The sequence below is a fragment of the Cydia fagiglandana genome, chromosome Z, assembly GCF_963556715.1.
Source record: "Cydia fagiglandana chromosome Z, ilCydFagi1.1, whole genome shotgun sequence".
In the NCBI taxonomy this organism is placed as follows: Eukaryota; Metazoa; Arthropoda; class Insecta; order Lepidoptera; family Tortricidae; genus Cydia; species Cydia fagiglandana.
Window position 1 is genome coordinate 15,844,099 of NC_085959.1, and position 18,825 is coordinate 15,862,923.

General features: G+C 36.2%; 1 long non-coding RNA gene across 1 annotated transcript; it reads left to right on the forward strand.

Moving 5' to 3' along the window:
- On the forward strand, positions 1-3,536 carry LOC134678172 (uncharacterized). Its single transcript, XR_010100161.1, has 5 exons — positions 1-28; positions 593-619; positions 1,054-1,080; positions 1,161-1,187; positions 3,512-3,536. It is a non-coding gene; the product is annotated as an uncharacterized LOC134678172 (long non-coding RNA).
- The last annotated feature ends 15,289 nt before the right edge of the window (positions 3,537-18,825 follow it).

The window sequence follows — 18,825 nt, forward strand, 5'->3', positions numbered from 1 at the left end:
GTGTCTAGGAAATGAGTGTAACACATATGTAAGTATAAAGTAGTGTTATTTAACTCTGCTCAATTAGAGATTACTTGTCTGAGGAAACAACATGGCAATTTATCCTATGCTCCTACTTCTTCGTGGCGCACAATAACACTAAACAAGACAATAAAGAATCATAATAATAATCGAAACAAATGTGTAGCTGTGATTCTTCTCTACTTATCTGCACACTGAACGCCACCCCGGCACGCAAGCTTATCCTGCCATTCTGTTGCAAATACACCCACCGACTTTCTTTTGTCCATTTCATTTGCATACAAAGGTGCAAAAGATAAGGAAGCTTTGCCAGCTCGTCTCGATAAAAGAGGTATAGAATATGTACTAGGTACCTCCCTCATCCATCTCATCATTCGTCATATTAGCCTTTTATCGCCACCTGCTGACCATAGGCCTCTCTTCGTCTACGCCACTTGTAGAGGTACATGGAGCTGCGAAATTGTATTGAGAAATTATGAATGATTTCATTGATAGTCGCTTTTAAAAAAGCTTTTACGGCTGATGTTACCATTTAGCATTTTAGTCACGCTAATGTCTTATTTTTTTCAAGTGTAACGGTTCAATGGCTGTCGCTTCGGTAAGTAACTATAATTAGTGTTCAAATTTCCGAGTGTTGGAAATACATTTTAAAATGAAGAAATAAAACAGTACTTATTAGAAACAAGACCGAAGTGATCCCATAAGTGTTCCGTGAACAAAGTTTTGTACGGAACACTAAAAAGAGATCACCGTGTACCTCTAATAAGTTCTATAGGGTCAGAGACACATACATTGCAATTCAAGTGTTAGGTACACAATAAATAAAGTGGTCAGAACATGTTTATTCGCACCTAGCATGTTACCACCAATTTTATACCATTGGGACCAAGCACCACCAACTTGTACTTTACTGGAAACTCCCTAATTAGGATTCTTGTTGACCATTGCGACTGCGAGCAAAACATACAACATTAATTTACTATGAAATACATATTTATGTAAGTATTATTCATATTTTTTTCTCGTTTTTAGGCTCAGGGCTTTAACGCAGTTGCATCGGTAAGTTAATTAAAAAGGGTTACGTTATAAATTGAATATCGTCAATCAATAACAATAATTATACCTACATACAATTTTAGGTGGACGGCGAATTGAGTACTGTTGAGGTAGTATGCTTTCTAATTAATATTAAATTTAGTTTAGGTTAGGCATTTTATATATTTGGCCCAAAAATATTTTAAGTAGGTATTTAGATTTATTTTATTTTTATTTTATTTATTAAACTTTACACATAAATTAACAGTATGACACCAAAGCACTTATGTGGTATATTACATAATAATATTAAAATAAAAATATTTATACAACAACAAAAAACTTATAACAAGGAGATCCGGGACGCATTTTTACATTATCTAGACACGCGGCAGCGTGTCAAGCCAAGTTCAAGCAAAGGAACTGGCTAGCCAGCGCCAAGTGTAATACACACGAACCACTTGGTGCCACTTTTGACCCTTCTATAACTCAAAACATCTTTAACGTAAACACATAAAACTACGTGTGTTTAATTATATCCATAAGGACATCTAGAAGCCCAAATTTCATGAAGCTAGCTCAAACGGTTATAAAGATATGAAGGTCAAAAAGTCGTAAATTTTAAGACTGACTGACATACCTATAGTACCTAAACCTAACCTACTTCCAGATGACCTAGAAGGATGAAATTTGGAATCCAGCTCAGTTATTGTGTGAAAGCGTAGGAAAAAATCTAAAAATTAAAAAAAGTTATAAAATAGGGGGGGTCCCCATACAAAAAAACCATTTTTTATTGTGACTGACATATAAGTACCTAAACCTAACCTACTTCCAGATGACCTAGAAGGATGAAATTTGGAATCCAGCTCAGTTACTGTGTGAAAGCGTAGGAAAAAATCTAAAAATAAAAAAAGTTAAAAAATAGGGGGGGTCCCCATACAAAAAACCTGTAATACGCGCTAAACAACCGGCCAACGGTGTGTCGTTGGCGGCGCGCGGCACCACATAATTAATACAAAGAACAGAAGTAAAAAACATGCAGCGGAAACACAAGAAAAAACATTAAATCTCAATACCTGCCTAGTTTTCTTTACAAAAAGTATTGATATCCCATCAAAAACATAAATGTAAAAAAGGAGAGCCAAGTTCAATACAAAAATTATGCTTGGCTGTGGGGTTCGCCGCAAAAAGAATGGAGATCTAAATGAGTGCCAAGTTCTATGCAAAATCCAAATATGTATTTATAGGAACAAAATAACATTATAAACAAGTATTAAACTCTATTTCTTTGCTTTATTGGATACCTATAACAATTGCTGTTATTTAAAAAAAATGTGAGATCTTAAAGTAGGTTAGATTTGGCTTGGCCAGTTTTTATCAGAATTACAAAATATATATGTTGAATAACTTTATAAAATGACTGATGTACTGAAAATTGGGCAAGTCAAATATAACCTGCTTTAAGATCTCGCATTTTTTTTAAATAACAGCAATTGTTATAGGTGTCCAATAAAGCAAAGAAATAGAGTTTAATACTTGTTTATAATGTTATTTTGTTCCTATAAATACATATTTGGATTTTGCATAGAACTTGGCACTCATTTAGATCTCCATTCTTTTTGCGGCGAACCCCACAGCCAAGCATAATTTTTGTATTGAACTTGGCTCTCCTTTTTTACATTTATGTTTTTGATGGGATATTATTTTCTATGCACCTTATACTTTCTATTTGGTTTTATTAAAGGGTCTGGGGGCCGATTTTTGAATTTCGAGCGTTCGATTTCGTCACTCGGAAATCGGTGGAATACAGCGAAATGCTAATTGTTGAAATACGAGCGATAGAAATTGGGAATCGAGTGGTATTGGCCATAGTGAGTGAGTAGTGTTCGACTCAAACTCAACCACGGAAAAAACCGACGGGTCAATGACCCCCGAGATGAATTTTTTGTGGGCCCAGTTGCCCACGAAGAGTAACTGTGACCTTATAAAAACAATACTTTATTAAATAATCGTACCTTATGGTAAACATTTTCGTAATACCAGACTTGGCTCACTCCGCGATTTCGTCGCTTTGCTACAGGTAGCTAAAAGTACATCCGTTCGACCCCAATTTTGGGGTTTGCCATAAGCCGCGCGTGGCGCTGTCGCCACCTAGCGGCCATATCTGTGCTGATCGTGACAGACGCGTTTTGTTAGAGAGTGAGTCTTCTGTACCTAGTACTATTATTTATTCTGTGGTAATACTCATTTTATTTACAAAATCGCGTGTATGCAAATCGACGTCATTTTTACGTCATCCTAACAAAATGTGTGTGTGTCTGTTCTTTGTATAGGTACAACCTGACCTATGTAACCACCCTACATGAGACGTAAATAAATGTAGGTAGGTATTCTATTTTGAGTTCGTACCCTAATGCTTTGACTGTTCATTATTTCAACAACTATTCGTTTTCAGTGTACTGGAGCGTTTTGTCATTCTACTGTAAGTTAACTAGACATGAACTACCTATCAGAGATTTGTGTGTTTACCAAATTATTAGGACAGGCTAAGAATGCAGTCATTATTAGGGTTCCGTACCCAAAAGGTTAAAAACGGGACCTTATTACTAAGACTCCGCTGTCCATCTGTCTGTCACCAGGCTGTATCTCATGAACCGTGATAACTAGGCAATTGAAATTTTCACAGATGACGTATTTCTGTTGCCGCTATATATAACAACAAATACTAAACACAGATTTTTTGCGTAATGGTACGGAACCCTTGGGGCGCGAGTCCACCTACATCAGTTTCTGGGTGTCATCATTCTCGGCAATTCTTTACTTTACTCCGAAGAATGGAGAAGAAAGAAAATTTCCACATACTATGCCCCGTTTTGATATGCACGATAATATGTGGTTCATATCGTTCATATACCTATATACCATACGTGCCTCACAAAAAATCAAGCAAACCAAATTCCTTCTACATTCCTTACAAATACCTTCTTAAATCATTTATTTGTCAATGTAATTCCACCGGAGATAAGCCAATTAAACAATTCGAAAGGCTTCTAATTCAGCATGCAAAGGCTTTCCAAATTGTTGTATCAATGAATAATATATATATAATAGTTATACCAACAAATCCCTTTCGAACCGAGATATGGAAAAAAAACAGCGGGTTGCGGGATCCGGGAGTACCGGCAGAAGTGAAAACTCAATGATATTGTAACAGTTCTCCGATCTGGGGGCCGATTTTAGAATTTCGATCGCTCGATTTCGTCACTCGAAAAACCCTGAAAAACCGGTGAAAAATGGCGAAATGCTAATTTTTGAAATACGAGCGATCGAAATTTGGAATCTAGTGGTATTGGCCACTCGATTTCAATTCTATTAGTATCGTATAGATATCATTTAACGAAATTCACGAAATCGAGTGGTCGAATTTCATAAATTGGACCCAGGACCCCTATTCGACAAGCGACGTTTGACGTATCGTGTTGATCTCCCGTTGATGTTGGAAAAATCATAAGTTCTCGAATACGTACAATGTCAAAATTTGACGTTAACAATCCACAGTTAGGGTGACAAGCAAACCAAACCGAACCAGCCTTAGTTTACAGTTGAGTTTTGGTTGTACCAAATGATATTATCCACCGTTGATGGAATCAACACTCAGTATGCAATAAAATTAACTGTTGATTTGACGTGGATGCGAAATCTGACAGTAGTACGTGTCGAATTTGGCCTCAGGTCACATGTCCGTCTTACGTCTTACGGTATCGTCTTGGGTCGTCCCATTCGTTTTTCGTCAAGTTCTTAAATTAGTCCTATTCTGCTTTCGTCACTCATTCTACATTGAAAGCCACCGACGATTGTGACGAATGTAGAATGAGTGACGAAAGCAGAATAGGACTAATTTAAGAACTTGACGAAAAACTAATGGGACGACCCAAGACGATACCCGTCTTACGCATCTTATGGTCACGTGACCTGTCGCGAGTTTAACATTTTTTCCCCATCACAAAAAGTGCACAGCGCAGTTTTCAATCCCGAAGCCAGAAGATTCGTTAAATATAAATCAAGAAACTTACATAATGGTACGAAGACGACCAACAAAATCGAGGGTTATTTGAGATAGAGAGAAGATATAGTCGATATCAATAAAGTCTATGCTGCACTTGAAACGCGCAATACCACTTCATTTTAAAATAAAACTAGGCATCAAATGACCTTTATTATTTACTCCAACGAGTTAATGAAAATGTAGATACAACACTTTACAATATACCCATATTGTACGAATATGAGAGTAAAATTTAATTTCAGATCTTTATCAGATGAAAAAAGTCAACACATCACCTATAATAATATATTATATACATATACAGACAAGGATCTTGATGTAGGTACAGTATTTTCCTTACTCGTTCGAATGCAGGTATGGCCAGTTTCATTTACGTCCTCAAAAGTTAACATCAATGGATACATATTAATTTCTGGTATATTTTATAAAATGAATACAGCAAATTATAAATGTTGCCAAACAATATTAACAAATGTTAAATAATGATAAATTAGAAGGAGATCTAACATCTATAACTGATACATTTTCAAGATTGAAAACTACTGCGCAATACTGATTACTAGAGATGCACCGGATATCCGGTTATTATCCGGTAACCGGCCTATCCGGCCGGATACCGGTTAGTGACCTACTATCCGGCCAAATACCGGATAGTAACATTGCTTGATTTCGGAGTAAACAAATTGGATTTAAGAAACAGACACGGTCATAATCGTACCTGTTTATTATTTTAAACATACATACATACATATAATCACGCCTATTTCCCGTAGGGGTAGGCAGAGACCACGGATTTCCACGGATTTATTTTAAAACAATTTAATAATTCCATTGACTTGCACGCGCACTCATTTCGAACCTAGAAATGAATCCGCGCGAACGTTCACTAGGAAACAGGTCAAACCTGCAGAATGCGCACCTGAAAAACCGAAATGTAGGTATAGTTCCGCTGGCCGAATATCCGGCGGTCGGATACCGGATATTCGGCTTACGGTCAGGCCGAATATCCGGTATCCGGTATCCGGCCAAACAACTATCCGTTGCATCTCTACTGATTACCCGAGAAATGCATGACACAACATTATGGACCAGCCACTTTGTTGGACGTACTTACTATGAGTCCTTTCAGAATGATTTAAAATATTACATAATGGAAGTTAATTCGACTGAAATCGCTAATAAAACAACTAAAGTACTGGCTTTTAATTCGACATCTGCTTTCATTGACGTGCATGCATGTTGCAAAAATAGAGCATTTACTTCTGGAGACGTGAATATCAATCTAAGGGCTCCCAACATTTCTTTCTTATTGCTATTGGAAATAGTTGCCCCTGTACTTCATGATTCGTCAATTGATGAGGTAGGTATTTAGCAGCCTTTACAGGATCTAAAATAAACCTACATGCTCAGTCCCTAAAAAAAAATTTACATAAAACATCGTTATTAATAAATATATGACAGAGGAATATAATTGTTGTACAGTCAGCATCAAATAGATAGTGACAGTGAAGGTCTCCAAATATACCGCAACATCTAAATTTACCATTAATACTAAGTCATCCAAAGTAATAAAATAATTCATGCCATCCACTGTCAACAAATATACCGATGCATACACAACGCCTGATACTTAGTAACATTCAAACCGCCATAAACACCATTACACCCACATCGCCGCCGGTAGCGTAGCACCCAAAGTGTCCAAAAATTCGGAACACTTAAGAAAAATGAACTTTATTTTTAAGGAAATAGATGTCAATCTTACAACTTTGTATTTTGACAATCATCGAGAAGAGTGGCGACCTGTCAATGTTTAGACATATTATCAATGTTCATTTTGTATCTTGCATGCATATCGCTGAAGAAATAAGACTATTTAAAACGACAACCAGTGAAAAATGGATTCTCTTTATTCAATGTGTTTTAATAAAATTATATCTCAGCTAAACGATAAGAAGAAAGTAGTTTCGTGGGACATGGTAAAAATGAGAAAAAATGAAATTTTTCAGCTTCCTTTACCTACCAATCTATTATGTCACATTTTCCTAGATGTGCTGTTACAAATGCGTTTGAAAATCAACATTGATAAGGAAGAAATATCATTTACGGGAGCATGCATCGACTGCGGCCACGTTGTTATTTTTGAAGACGACGACAATTTCGACGACGAAGAAATAAACGTAATGTACTTATTCTGTGAGCGATGTAGCGGTCCCTGTTTTATTGAATGTCCTCATTCACCCTATAATTGTAACTGCGTGTATGAATATACAAATCGCTTCCACCAATAAAATCATTCCATTGTTTTATTTCTTATAAAATTACATTATAAATTTAAAAGGCTGCTATTTAACTGATCACCAGATTTAATAAAATTTAATACCAAAAAAATGTACTTTACCACCCTAAAATAATGAATGATCACCAAAATTATAACACCATTTTAATGTGAAATGATTACCAATTTTATTACATTTTACTATCCTATTAAAGGAAATGACACCAAACTAATCATTATTAACCCAAAAATTGTAAATGATTACCAAATTTCAAACCCCATTTTAATGTCAATTGATAACCAAATTTTCACATCGTGATATCCTATTAAATAAAATGACACCAAAATAATCATTGTAAACCCAAAAATAGTAAATGACCACCAAAATTAGAACTCCATTTTAATGTAAAATTATAACCAAATTTTTAAATCTTGATATCCTATTAAAGCAAATGACTCCAAAATAATCATTGTAAACCCGAATATAGTAAATGACCACCAAAATTGTAACCACAATTGTTTCTGTATGGGTCACAGATCAAACCTAACCTAACCCACTTTTCTAGTAGAATCTTTTTTATGTAAGGGTCGCAGTTCAAACCTAACCTAACCCACTTTTCTAGTAGCATTTCGTTTCTGTATGGGTCGCAGTTCAAACCTAACCTAACCCACTTTTCTAGTAGCATTTCGTTTCTGTAAGGGTCACAGTTCAAACCTAACCTAACCCACTTTTCTAGTAGCATTTCGTTTCTGTAAGGGTCGCAGTTCAAACCTAACCTAACCCACTTTTCTAGTAGCATTTCTTTTCTGTAAGGGTCGCAGTTTAAACCTAACCTAACCCACTTTTATAGTAGCAATTCATTTCTGTAAGGGTCGCAGTGCTAACCTAGCCCACTTAACTGATAGCAGTACAAACCTAACCTACTTTTCTAGTAGCATTTCAGTATGCTCCTAGAAAAGTAGGTTAGGTTAGATAGGTATATATATGGTGCGGGGTACGGAGGGTTGAGCGGGAGGGGCTAATAATTTTGGCAGCATTTTACTTTATTTGGTAATATGTATACATTTTTTGGTAATCATAGTGTTTATTTAGGTGAAAATATCGCATTAATTTGGTCTTCAAGATTTGGTGATCATTAATGATTTTTGGTAATCATTCAATATATTTGGTATTCGAATACAATTTGAAGTGCACTCGTAATTAAAACGGTGGTACTTTTGTAATTTTAGGCCTTATTTTTTTGGTGTTCAGTAATTTTTTTTGGTAAGCATGATTTTTTTATTTAGGGTACCAAAGTATTTTTTGGTGGTCATTATATTTGTAGCCAATTTAAAATATGAAGGCCATTCTGTGTTAGCCGCAATCTTGAATTTGCATTTTTTTTTTATATTGTGTTGTATTCTATTAGCCAAGACCTTTCATTTGATACCCATGACGAGGGAATTACGAAAGAATATAAAGTCGGCCATTTTGTGGCGTCGGCCATCTTGAATTTGTAATACTAGTGATCATATATTATTGCATTGTCACCAGAACTAAAGCTAAGTTAAAAATTTCAAGTCAATCGGTCAACAAGAAGGTGGTACAATTTTGATTACTAGATTTGACCCACGCCAACCCAAGCTAAATAAAACCGTTTAATAAAAAAATATCGTTCTGGCATGGTCTACATACATAACTGCAAGATGTATCTACATATGTACAAGTGTTCTTGTTCAAAGTGGGTTTCCAATTCAGGTAAAGGAGGTTGATTTACATTTGCTTAAAATAAAAATAAAACTTCGTTTTACTGTCAATATACCTAATCGTACTTACACTGTCAAGTGCATGATATGTCATTGCTATCTAATAAGATTAATAAGTAATTGTTATCTTGTAAGTCTTAAAATGGACACGATACGTATTAGTGATGATGTTAAACATAAAATTATTCATTTAAAACAGGAGGGTGTTTCAATAACAGACATATCTAATGAACTGGGCATAAGCGTAAGTTGTCTACTATGTTTGTTTTTTGCCTCACATGGTGTTTAGTTAAAAATACTAGTAATTAATTGTTATTTCTAGCGATCTACAATCTACCGATGGATAGAGAGAAAGACCACGGAAGGCAATCTCAACAACCACGTCTCCTATGGACGTCCTCGTCGAACAACTGCTATTCAAGATAGAGAAATTGTGCAGCGGGCTCTTGACGATCGGTTTGTGAATTCGCGTAATTTGGCAACCGAACATAGAGTATCACAAACCACCATAAGAAGACGTTTGCGGGAGGGTGGTTTGCGACACAGAATACCAGCAAAAAAGGCTTTCCTTACACATAGGCACAAAGGTCAAAGACTAGAATTTGCACGTAAATACCTAAATTTCAATTTTGAAAATGTGGTATTCGTGGATGAGAAGGTATTTTGTTCTTCTGCCCGAGGGCGGCTGTCATTATGGCGAATGAACAATTCGAGATATGAAGAACAGAACGTTTTACCGAATAATAGGAGTGGTAGAATCACATTGGGATTTTGGGGATGGATGTCTAAAGCTGGTCCTGGTGAACTGATAGAAGTCGGTGGTAGATTGAATGGGCAAAAATATAAAGAGATTTTAAGTGATGTTTTGTTGCCCACCACACAGATATACTATCCAAATGAAACCGTCCAATTTGTACAAGATAACAGTTCGGTTCACAAATGCAGAATAGTCCAAAACTATTTAAACGAGCCTGAGACTAAAGTGCACCTGAAGCAAATCGTTTTTCCTCCTCTTAGTCCGGATCTAAACCCTATAGAGAATGTTTGGGGGAAAATGATTCAACTTTGGGACAACAACAGGGTGAGAGATACAGAGTCCTTACGAAGACACGTTGTAGAGACATGGGAGTCTTTACGGGGAAATGTCTTTTGCTCTAATGCGGTGCAGTCCATGCGACAACGACTGTCGGATGTAATCACTGCTGAAGGTGGATATACACGCTATTAAAAAAATCTGCTTTCTTTTTGTTATTATTTACTTCAAAAACAACGAAGAAATTTGTTTTTTTTTTTATGTTATTGTTAAAATTGCTTATTATTTTCTGAAACAACAACGTGTGTGATTGATTAAAACATTATTTTATTCTTGTACCTTATTTAAATCTTTGTCTCCGTTTCTCGTTCACATTGTGTTTCGAACCAAGTAGGTATATATGTATGTATGTACAGTCAGCGTCATAATAGTTGGTAGCATCCAAAGTAGTCAAATAGTTCGGTACACCATATAATTTATATGATGTACCGAACTATTTGACTACTTTGAATGTTACCAACTATATGACGCTGACTGTACAAGTAATAACATTACTGATAACATTCGATTTGATTTGGAATCTAAACCCACTCATATAAGTAGATCTTTTAAATAAATAAAATGACTACATTTCATTTAAAAACGCGGCTGAAAAAGAATCAGTTTAAAATTTAATAATATTGTACTCGTATTAGGCATAGCCATAAAGAAAGAGAGGAAATTATTTGACAGGTCGCCACTCTTCTCGATGATTGTTAAAACACAAAGTTGTAAGATTGACATCTATTTCCTTAAAAATAAAGTTCATTTTTCTTAAGTGTTCCGGATTTTTGGACACTGGGTGCTACGCTACCGGCGGCGATGTGGGTGTAATGGTGTTTACGGCGGTTTGAATGTTACTAAGTATCAGGCGTTGTGTATGCATCGGTATATTTGTTGACAGTGGATGGCATGAATTATTTTATTACTTTGGATGACTTAGTATTAATGGTAAATTTAGATGTTGCGGTATATTTGGAGACCTTCACTGTCACTATCTATTTGATGCTGACTGTACTCTGAAATTTTTCGTTTCTTTTATAAAAATACAAAAATGAACTTGATGCTGTCAAGTCATGTAATAAAACCGAATTGTTTTATATATTTCAAACTTATTTAGCTTAAAGGTACTAGAGCACTTTAAGTCCTATACCCTTTTTTTATTATTTTCAGTGTAATGGTCAGTCAAATACATGCATGGCCAAGGTAAATATACAGTTTAATTTTAATGCGTTCACTGTCAGCTTGAGCTACGTGGTACAGCGCCATAGTCCGAGGCCGATTCAGCATTACGACCAATATATAGGATATATTCATTGGCTATTAAGTCCAGGGGCATTTTTTATTCCCTTACACGGCTATAGCCTTTTGTGTATCTACTAGACGGAGAGCTAGCTACGAAAATAGGTTTGCAATTTATAGAGCAACGAAATTCCTCTAGTTAGTGTGCCATACTATAATTATTAATCAATTAGAGCGCCTGGCAGCTGTTCAGCGGTGAGTGTGAGGTGCCACATAAAGTGAAATTTATAGACCTGATGGCGACACGTACGCCAACGACACACAAATAAATTTACATTCATATAAAAAACACATACATTATTAATACACCAAGAAAACATAGAAAATTTATACACAAGTAAACCAGAATAAAAAAAGAAAAGAACAATCTACTACCGTCTTTTCAAAAAGGAAAATATATTAAGAGGGTAAGAATAGCATTGGTGTTTGGTGTGGCCGCACCAAGCCAAAGGGCTTATTATGAACCGGGCAACTAAAATATTAAACAGGAACTTTCATTGGGCATATAATAATATAATTTGGCTGTGCATTAATATATTAGCGCCAAAAAATATATTAGCCTCAAATATAAGCATCATATCATTAAAAAAACTGGCAGCAAAATCAAGCCACCCAATAAATTATAGGGAAGTTAAAGTGATAGGTTGGCGACTAAAATAATAAATTGGCAACTAATATTGTAAATCGATCATAAAATTTAGTTATCATCTAGTTCTTCACTGAGCATGTCGTTTCAGATAGGTAGTATTTTAACACGAAAGCAGTTAACGTCTTATGGCCATTATACCATTAGATCTTTAAATTTTTAATTACTAATTTCAATAGTTACCACTGTGTTCTGCTAGAGTCAACAGATAGGTGCGACGACGAGCAAAGCGAGGAGGAGCGTGTTAGGTTGACCGTGTAGTGACCAAACAAAATATTTTAAAAGAACTTCAGTTTTGAATTAATAGATTGCCGTTTTCTTTTTAAAATGTGGTTCATAAATGGTCTCCAATATAATAATTCAGTTGCCAAATAAATACTTGGTACCTGCCTAAAAATAATCAAAAGCTGTAACGGCATTAAAATACAACTCATATTGATATATTTTAAGGCTCCTTTTTTGTTGCCAAACTATGAATTTTAGAACCCATTTCTATTTTTTAAACAACCCAAATTCGATTTATTAGTTGACCGGTTAAATACGTGCCAATCCAAAATACTTATGTTTGAATTGAAAGCACAACAATTGCACAAAATAAGAAAAAAAACCAAAACATAAACTAAAGCAAACGAATAATAATATTTCGAAAATAACATTGCCAGGCGTTTTAATTGGGGTAAAAATAGTGCCAAGTGACGTCCAAGATGCGCGAAAAAGTGCCAAGTCACCTCATTTACAGGGTCAAAATTTATCGTGTTTCGTTACCACGAAGGGTGAAAACGGGACCTTATTACTATAAGGTCCCGTTTTCGGTTCCCATCTATAAATTACACACCTTCAACCTTTTTACAACCCCTTTGTTGCCCAACCACTGTCACACCCATCGCTGAACAGCTGCCAGGCGCCCGGATTAATTAATAATCATAGTATGGCACACTCATTAGAAGGGATTTCGTTGCTCTATAAATTGAAAACCTATTTCCGTAGCTAGCTCTTAGCTTAAATTAGACCATACTTACAGTGTTTTGGACGTGCATGCAACGCTGAGGTAATGTAAAGTTATAAAAAAGTCTAATCAACATCATAAATTAAGGCTTGGAAATTTCACAAAGCATTTTCAAATTTTCAAAGACGCAGTCCCTAATTAAATAATTCTAGGTAATTATTTACATTCAACTCATGCCTGCCACAACATGCCCACCAAAACTTAAATTGATCTTACTGCCAGAAAATATTAAATGCTAACCTGTTTATTTATTAACTAAATAATAAGGTGTATTCGGGTAATACCGAATGTCGGATAATTCCGAAATTCAGATGAAAATCACCCTTAATTCCATCATAATAAAAGTCTCTTTTCGGAATAATCCGACAGTTTTCGACATTCGGAATTACTAAAATACCCGAGTAAACCTTAAATAGTAAATTGTAATTTTCAGTGCACATCATCTTCATGCTTGGCAAATGTAAGATTGTTTTAATAAGTGCGTAAATGTGATTTATTATCAAAATAATCTAATCAATTACAGAAGGCGGGATATTTCTTATTTAATGTTAACAATTATCTATCTAATATCTTTAAACGAGCAATTCTGGTATATTTAACATGAGCAAATAATGAAAACATAGATTGTACTCCTCAAATGGTGAAACTTTTGTTCAACAACTTTTAAAAATTTTATTACTTGCCGGTATAGTAAAATAGTTTCAAGCCCTGGAAATACAGTAGTAGCGCTCAAACATAATTGCCCTCTTGTGAGTGATAAATAAACATAATTATTCTTACACTGATATTTTATTAGAGAAGACACCTTTTATTCCCTATAAGCATAATTAAGATTTGCATTTTCAATAGGCTGATGGGACAGGTGGAACCTCCGCCATTGTAAGTTACCTACCCTCGATATAAGTATGATACGCAATTCCATTCGCGTCGTTACGCGATGAATTTATTCGTTTCAGGCCGCGTAGCTTCTAAGCTGCGTCTGCTTGTATAATATTTTCCATTTTCTTCCATAAGTTTTGGAATAACAGATAATTGACAAAAGACGAAAAATCAAGGTAAAATTGTAAAATATAAAACAATATTATTACCAAACTATTATTTTTTTCATAACTTTTATATCGTAATCTTATTAAGCACATATGAGAAGGGCTCTAGAAAGTGACAAAATTTTACAATAGGTATTTATAATTTTTTTTTTCGTTTTCAATAAAGAAATTTGAGATAATTTTGTTAATTAACAATTGCCTAACTTGTTGTAAAAATTACTTTAGATAAATTTGTAGAAGTAGTACATTTGTTGACATGTTTTAAATATACCGTAGTATTTTTTTTCCTTTTCAATTAATATTTAATACTTATCTACTACGAAACATTATATCGATCACTGAAAATATTATTTTATGATCTTCTTTAGATATTTCTTGTAAATATTATACATGCAATGACACTGTCATTTGGTCATTTGCATTGTACGTCAATGAAATAAACGTTGTACGTATCTAAGAAGCTGTTGCTCCGAATTTCAAGAACCATGAATGTAAGTAAGATATCTTAATAGTTTTGTTTCGAATAGTTTAAAATTACAAAAATAGTCGCCTCAAGACATACTTATACCGTTTATTCATTGGGCCAACCACGCAGTGGTTATATTCTTTTTGGGGCCAACATCATAAACAAGTCTGCAAAAAATCAGAACTAACGGATTTAACGCAAACGCTAAATGTATAAAATTACTGTATTATTAATATTATTATGAATAACCAGTAAAGCTACTGTTCTCTTTTCTCTCTTTTATTCTCTTATTCCGTAGGTATGAATGAATCACACGCACATTATTAACCCCTCGTATGCTTAGACACGGATCCGTGCGTGTGAATTTAAATCTATTGTTTTAAATGTCAAGGTCACTTTTTCAATGATTATATTTGACAGGCCGCATACGAGGGGTTAATTCATACATACAGTAAAGGGCCAAAAAGAATGCACATCGAGCTTTAGAAAGAGGCAATCGGCTAATTTCGACTTCGTATAGCGATATCTGTGTCGCACACACCATGACGTTTGTTTTGTCAGTCATGGTTCATGGTTCAAATGCGAGAGAGTGCAGTCGCCTATCTAAGTCAATATATATATATAGAGCTGCTAAAACCCCTATAAAATTAAATTTGTACTATGGCATCTATAGGGAAAAAAGGTAAGCCGTTACTCTACCAGTCACGCGAAATTATCCACAATGTTTATAAATATTTTTTATCTGAAGCCAACCAATTTAAAAAACATGAGGATGTTAATGTAAGTAATTATTTTAAGAAGGTTCAACAGAGATTTGTCATTACAATATTACACTTTTTGTCGATCTTATATAAAATATATCTTTATGAAGATTATTTTTCCCTAACAAGAATATAGCAATAATTAAAAATAGTTACATCGTGTTTTACAGCTCTATATATTTCACGTGAAATCAAAACAAAACAACAATAAAGTATTTAGTTCTAAATTCAAATTCTGATAAACGACTAACCTAATAATAGGTGTCCTACTCTGCAGCGGCGCCACCATAATGAATACCAATGAATTATATGGTGAAATGATGTACCTAAGAGGTACATCACGTACCTATAATGTGTATGACTGTACCTGTGATAGAAAACGAAATAATCGGCATTGAAAGTGGCGCCGCTGGGGAGCATACTCCCCAGCGGCGCCACACAGTACTCATAGATAGAAAGGATATTAGCTATTTTTTTCTTATGTAAATTGATGTACTAATGCTGTTTATTGCGTACCTATTGAAAAAAATAATTATTTTGCATTGATTAGTGATTTTATTTACATTTTAATTCCGCGTTCCGCCTAAACGGTATGAGTTGTAAGAGAGGCGCGCGGGTGAGCGAGATGGCGATAGAAATTCTTCCCGCGGGACCGCGCTCCCGCGGCCCGCTCCGATTCTCTATACTAAAAATTTTTTTTATTGCTTTCTACTTCTGTATTACGTTGTATTTTTTTATATTTAAAAGTATATAATTAAATTACATTTTCTGTATGATACTTAGTTGCAGATAAAAATTCTATGTTGTTTCATTGCGATTTTCAGTAGTCTGATTTTAGTTTTTTTGAACTTATTTTTATCAATAATATTTAGATGTTTGCTTTCGTTATGTTTATGTGTCTGTAAAAAGAAAAGTAGTTATTTGTTTTACGAGGGGGCAAAGTTGTTGTTTAACCTCTCGCGCTAATATTGGTAGGTACCCGAGCAAGCGAAAGGTTCCAAAAGTATACAGGGTGATCAATCCAAATGGGTCAGTATGGAGAAGTCAGAAACTATGAGAGATAGCGAAATCTGTTCTTAGGAACCATGGCGTCGATTTTAGATTTAATAATACAGGCATTAATTTTTTTTAAATCTATCATACATAACCGGGATTCGAACCAGGGGGCCGATTTTTGAATTTCGACCGCACGACTTCGTGTATTTCGTTCAATAATATCTCCGCTAGGCTCTAGGCATTTAAATTCTACTAATCGAATTGAAAATGAGTGGTCAATACCACTTGATTCCGAATTTCTATCGCTCGTATTTCAAAAATTAGCGTTTCACCGTTTTCCACAGATTTTCGAGTGACGTAATCGAACGATCGAAATTCAAAAATCGCCGTCCTGGTCAATATTCTTTATGTAATCGCGTGTGGGGGCTGACGGCCATCATGCATTGAGTTGCCGTCGATGCGTCGGGAGGCATCCGCGTCACCATGCTTTGAACGATATTGTCCAGAGGGCGCTCAGATCAGCGGGTGTTCCATCTGTGCTTGAGCCTCCGGGTCTAAGTCGCACGGACGGCAAGCGGCCTGATGGCCTAACCTTAGTGCCGTGGGAGAGAGGGCGGTGCCTGGTCTGGGACGCTACGTGCGTCAGCACCTTCGCCGCCTCTCATATCAGTCGCACGGCACGCGCGGCCGGAGCGGCGGCCGAGTCTCAGGCGGCGGTGAAGCGCCAAAAGTATGTTCCCTTGGGCTCGGGTTATATTTTCGTCCCTTTTGCGGTGGACTCCCAATAGGAAAAGTGTTGGGTCGTGTTTAAGCTCCAACTTCCCCCTCTCGTGTGACGCTTCGAGCCTTCGGCCCTACGCGGAGCTCGGCCTTCGGCCTTCGCAAGCCTCGACGCTTCGCCGTTGGGCATTCGGCCCGCCGGCTTCGCTCATCAAGACAGTTGACTTGGTAGAACGCTTGGAAGCACCGCATTCACGCAGCTCGGCCTTCGGCCTCGCGTTTTGGGAGTCGGGATGGAGGCTCCGGGCCTTCGGCCTTCTGCCGGGGTCGGTCTTCGGCCTCCCGGCCTGAAGCTCGCCCTTCGAGCTCGCTTAACCTACTTGGAAATTTAGCTTAGCCCGTGTCCGCCGCCATTTTACATTTTTCCAAAAAAATGTTTTTACTTGGTAATCTTGGGCCCCCAGGCACAGATTATATAATAGTTCTTACGAACAGATACTTATCTCTCAAACAAAACGTAAATACCTACCGTTTTGATACCTACACAAAAATACAATGGAGTGACCTTCAACGCGCCGCTCCTCGCACCGCGCGCACCGGCACAACGCTAGGGTTGCTGATGCTTAGAAATGATAAATAAATACCTACTTAAACAGCGGAGTGAAATAAAAGAAAAGCTAAATCTTAAATTATACCTAATATTCCGACTATGCGTGTTTGCGAAATAGTCATTTTAAAAGGTCATATATCCCTGCAGTAACCGCAGTGTTTACACCGTTTTATAAACCGCGCAATAATCCCAGCAAGAATTAGTTTCTTCGTGTAATTTAAAACCAGATACAGATTAATGTTACACAATAAAGAAAAATAATAGACACCCCATGAATACAGGTAATTAATTATAAGTTAACCAGAGCAAAAATGAGTAGGCACTTTCCGGTGTAATGTTAACTTACCTACTGTCGTTAAAATAAACATTCACGAAAATAAATTAGAAATTTGCTACCTATTTCGAACAGATAGATATCTAAAACTACCTATACATTTGTCATACATGATAAACATTACGGGTTTAATTAAAGAAATTCAATAGTAGGTAGGTACCTACTACGAGTACGTAGCTTTTAACTATCGTAAAAATTGACAGTGCGGCGCGCGGTGACGTGCGTACGTGAGCGCGTGTGGCAACCAACTGGCTCGCTTTTCTACCGTGAACGGGAGCACATTCGTAGGTATTAATCCGAGCTCGCGCGGAGAGTTCCATAGGCCTGCCCCAGGCTCGCCGCATGCCAAATCTCAGCGCGCTCGGACCAACTTGAAAAAATTCAAAAAGTCGGCCATTTTGAATTTTTTAAAATGTAGTTTGTTTTGTCTCGGGGCCCTCTATGATATTTGGTCGAGCACCCCCCACCTGTCACGCATCGTTTAAAAGTTGCCATACAAACAAACAACAAGAATATTGACCAGGTTCGAATCCCGGTTATCCATGATAGATTTAAAAAAAAATTGAATGCCATTATTATTAAATCTAAAATCGAAGCCATGGTTCCTAAGAACAGATTTCGCTATCTCTCATAGTTTCTGACTTCTCCATACTGACCCATTTGGATTGATCACCCTGTATAAGTATTAGTCTGTTCTTTTTTCTAAGATAAAGTCATCAT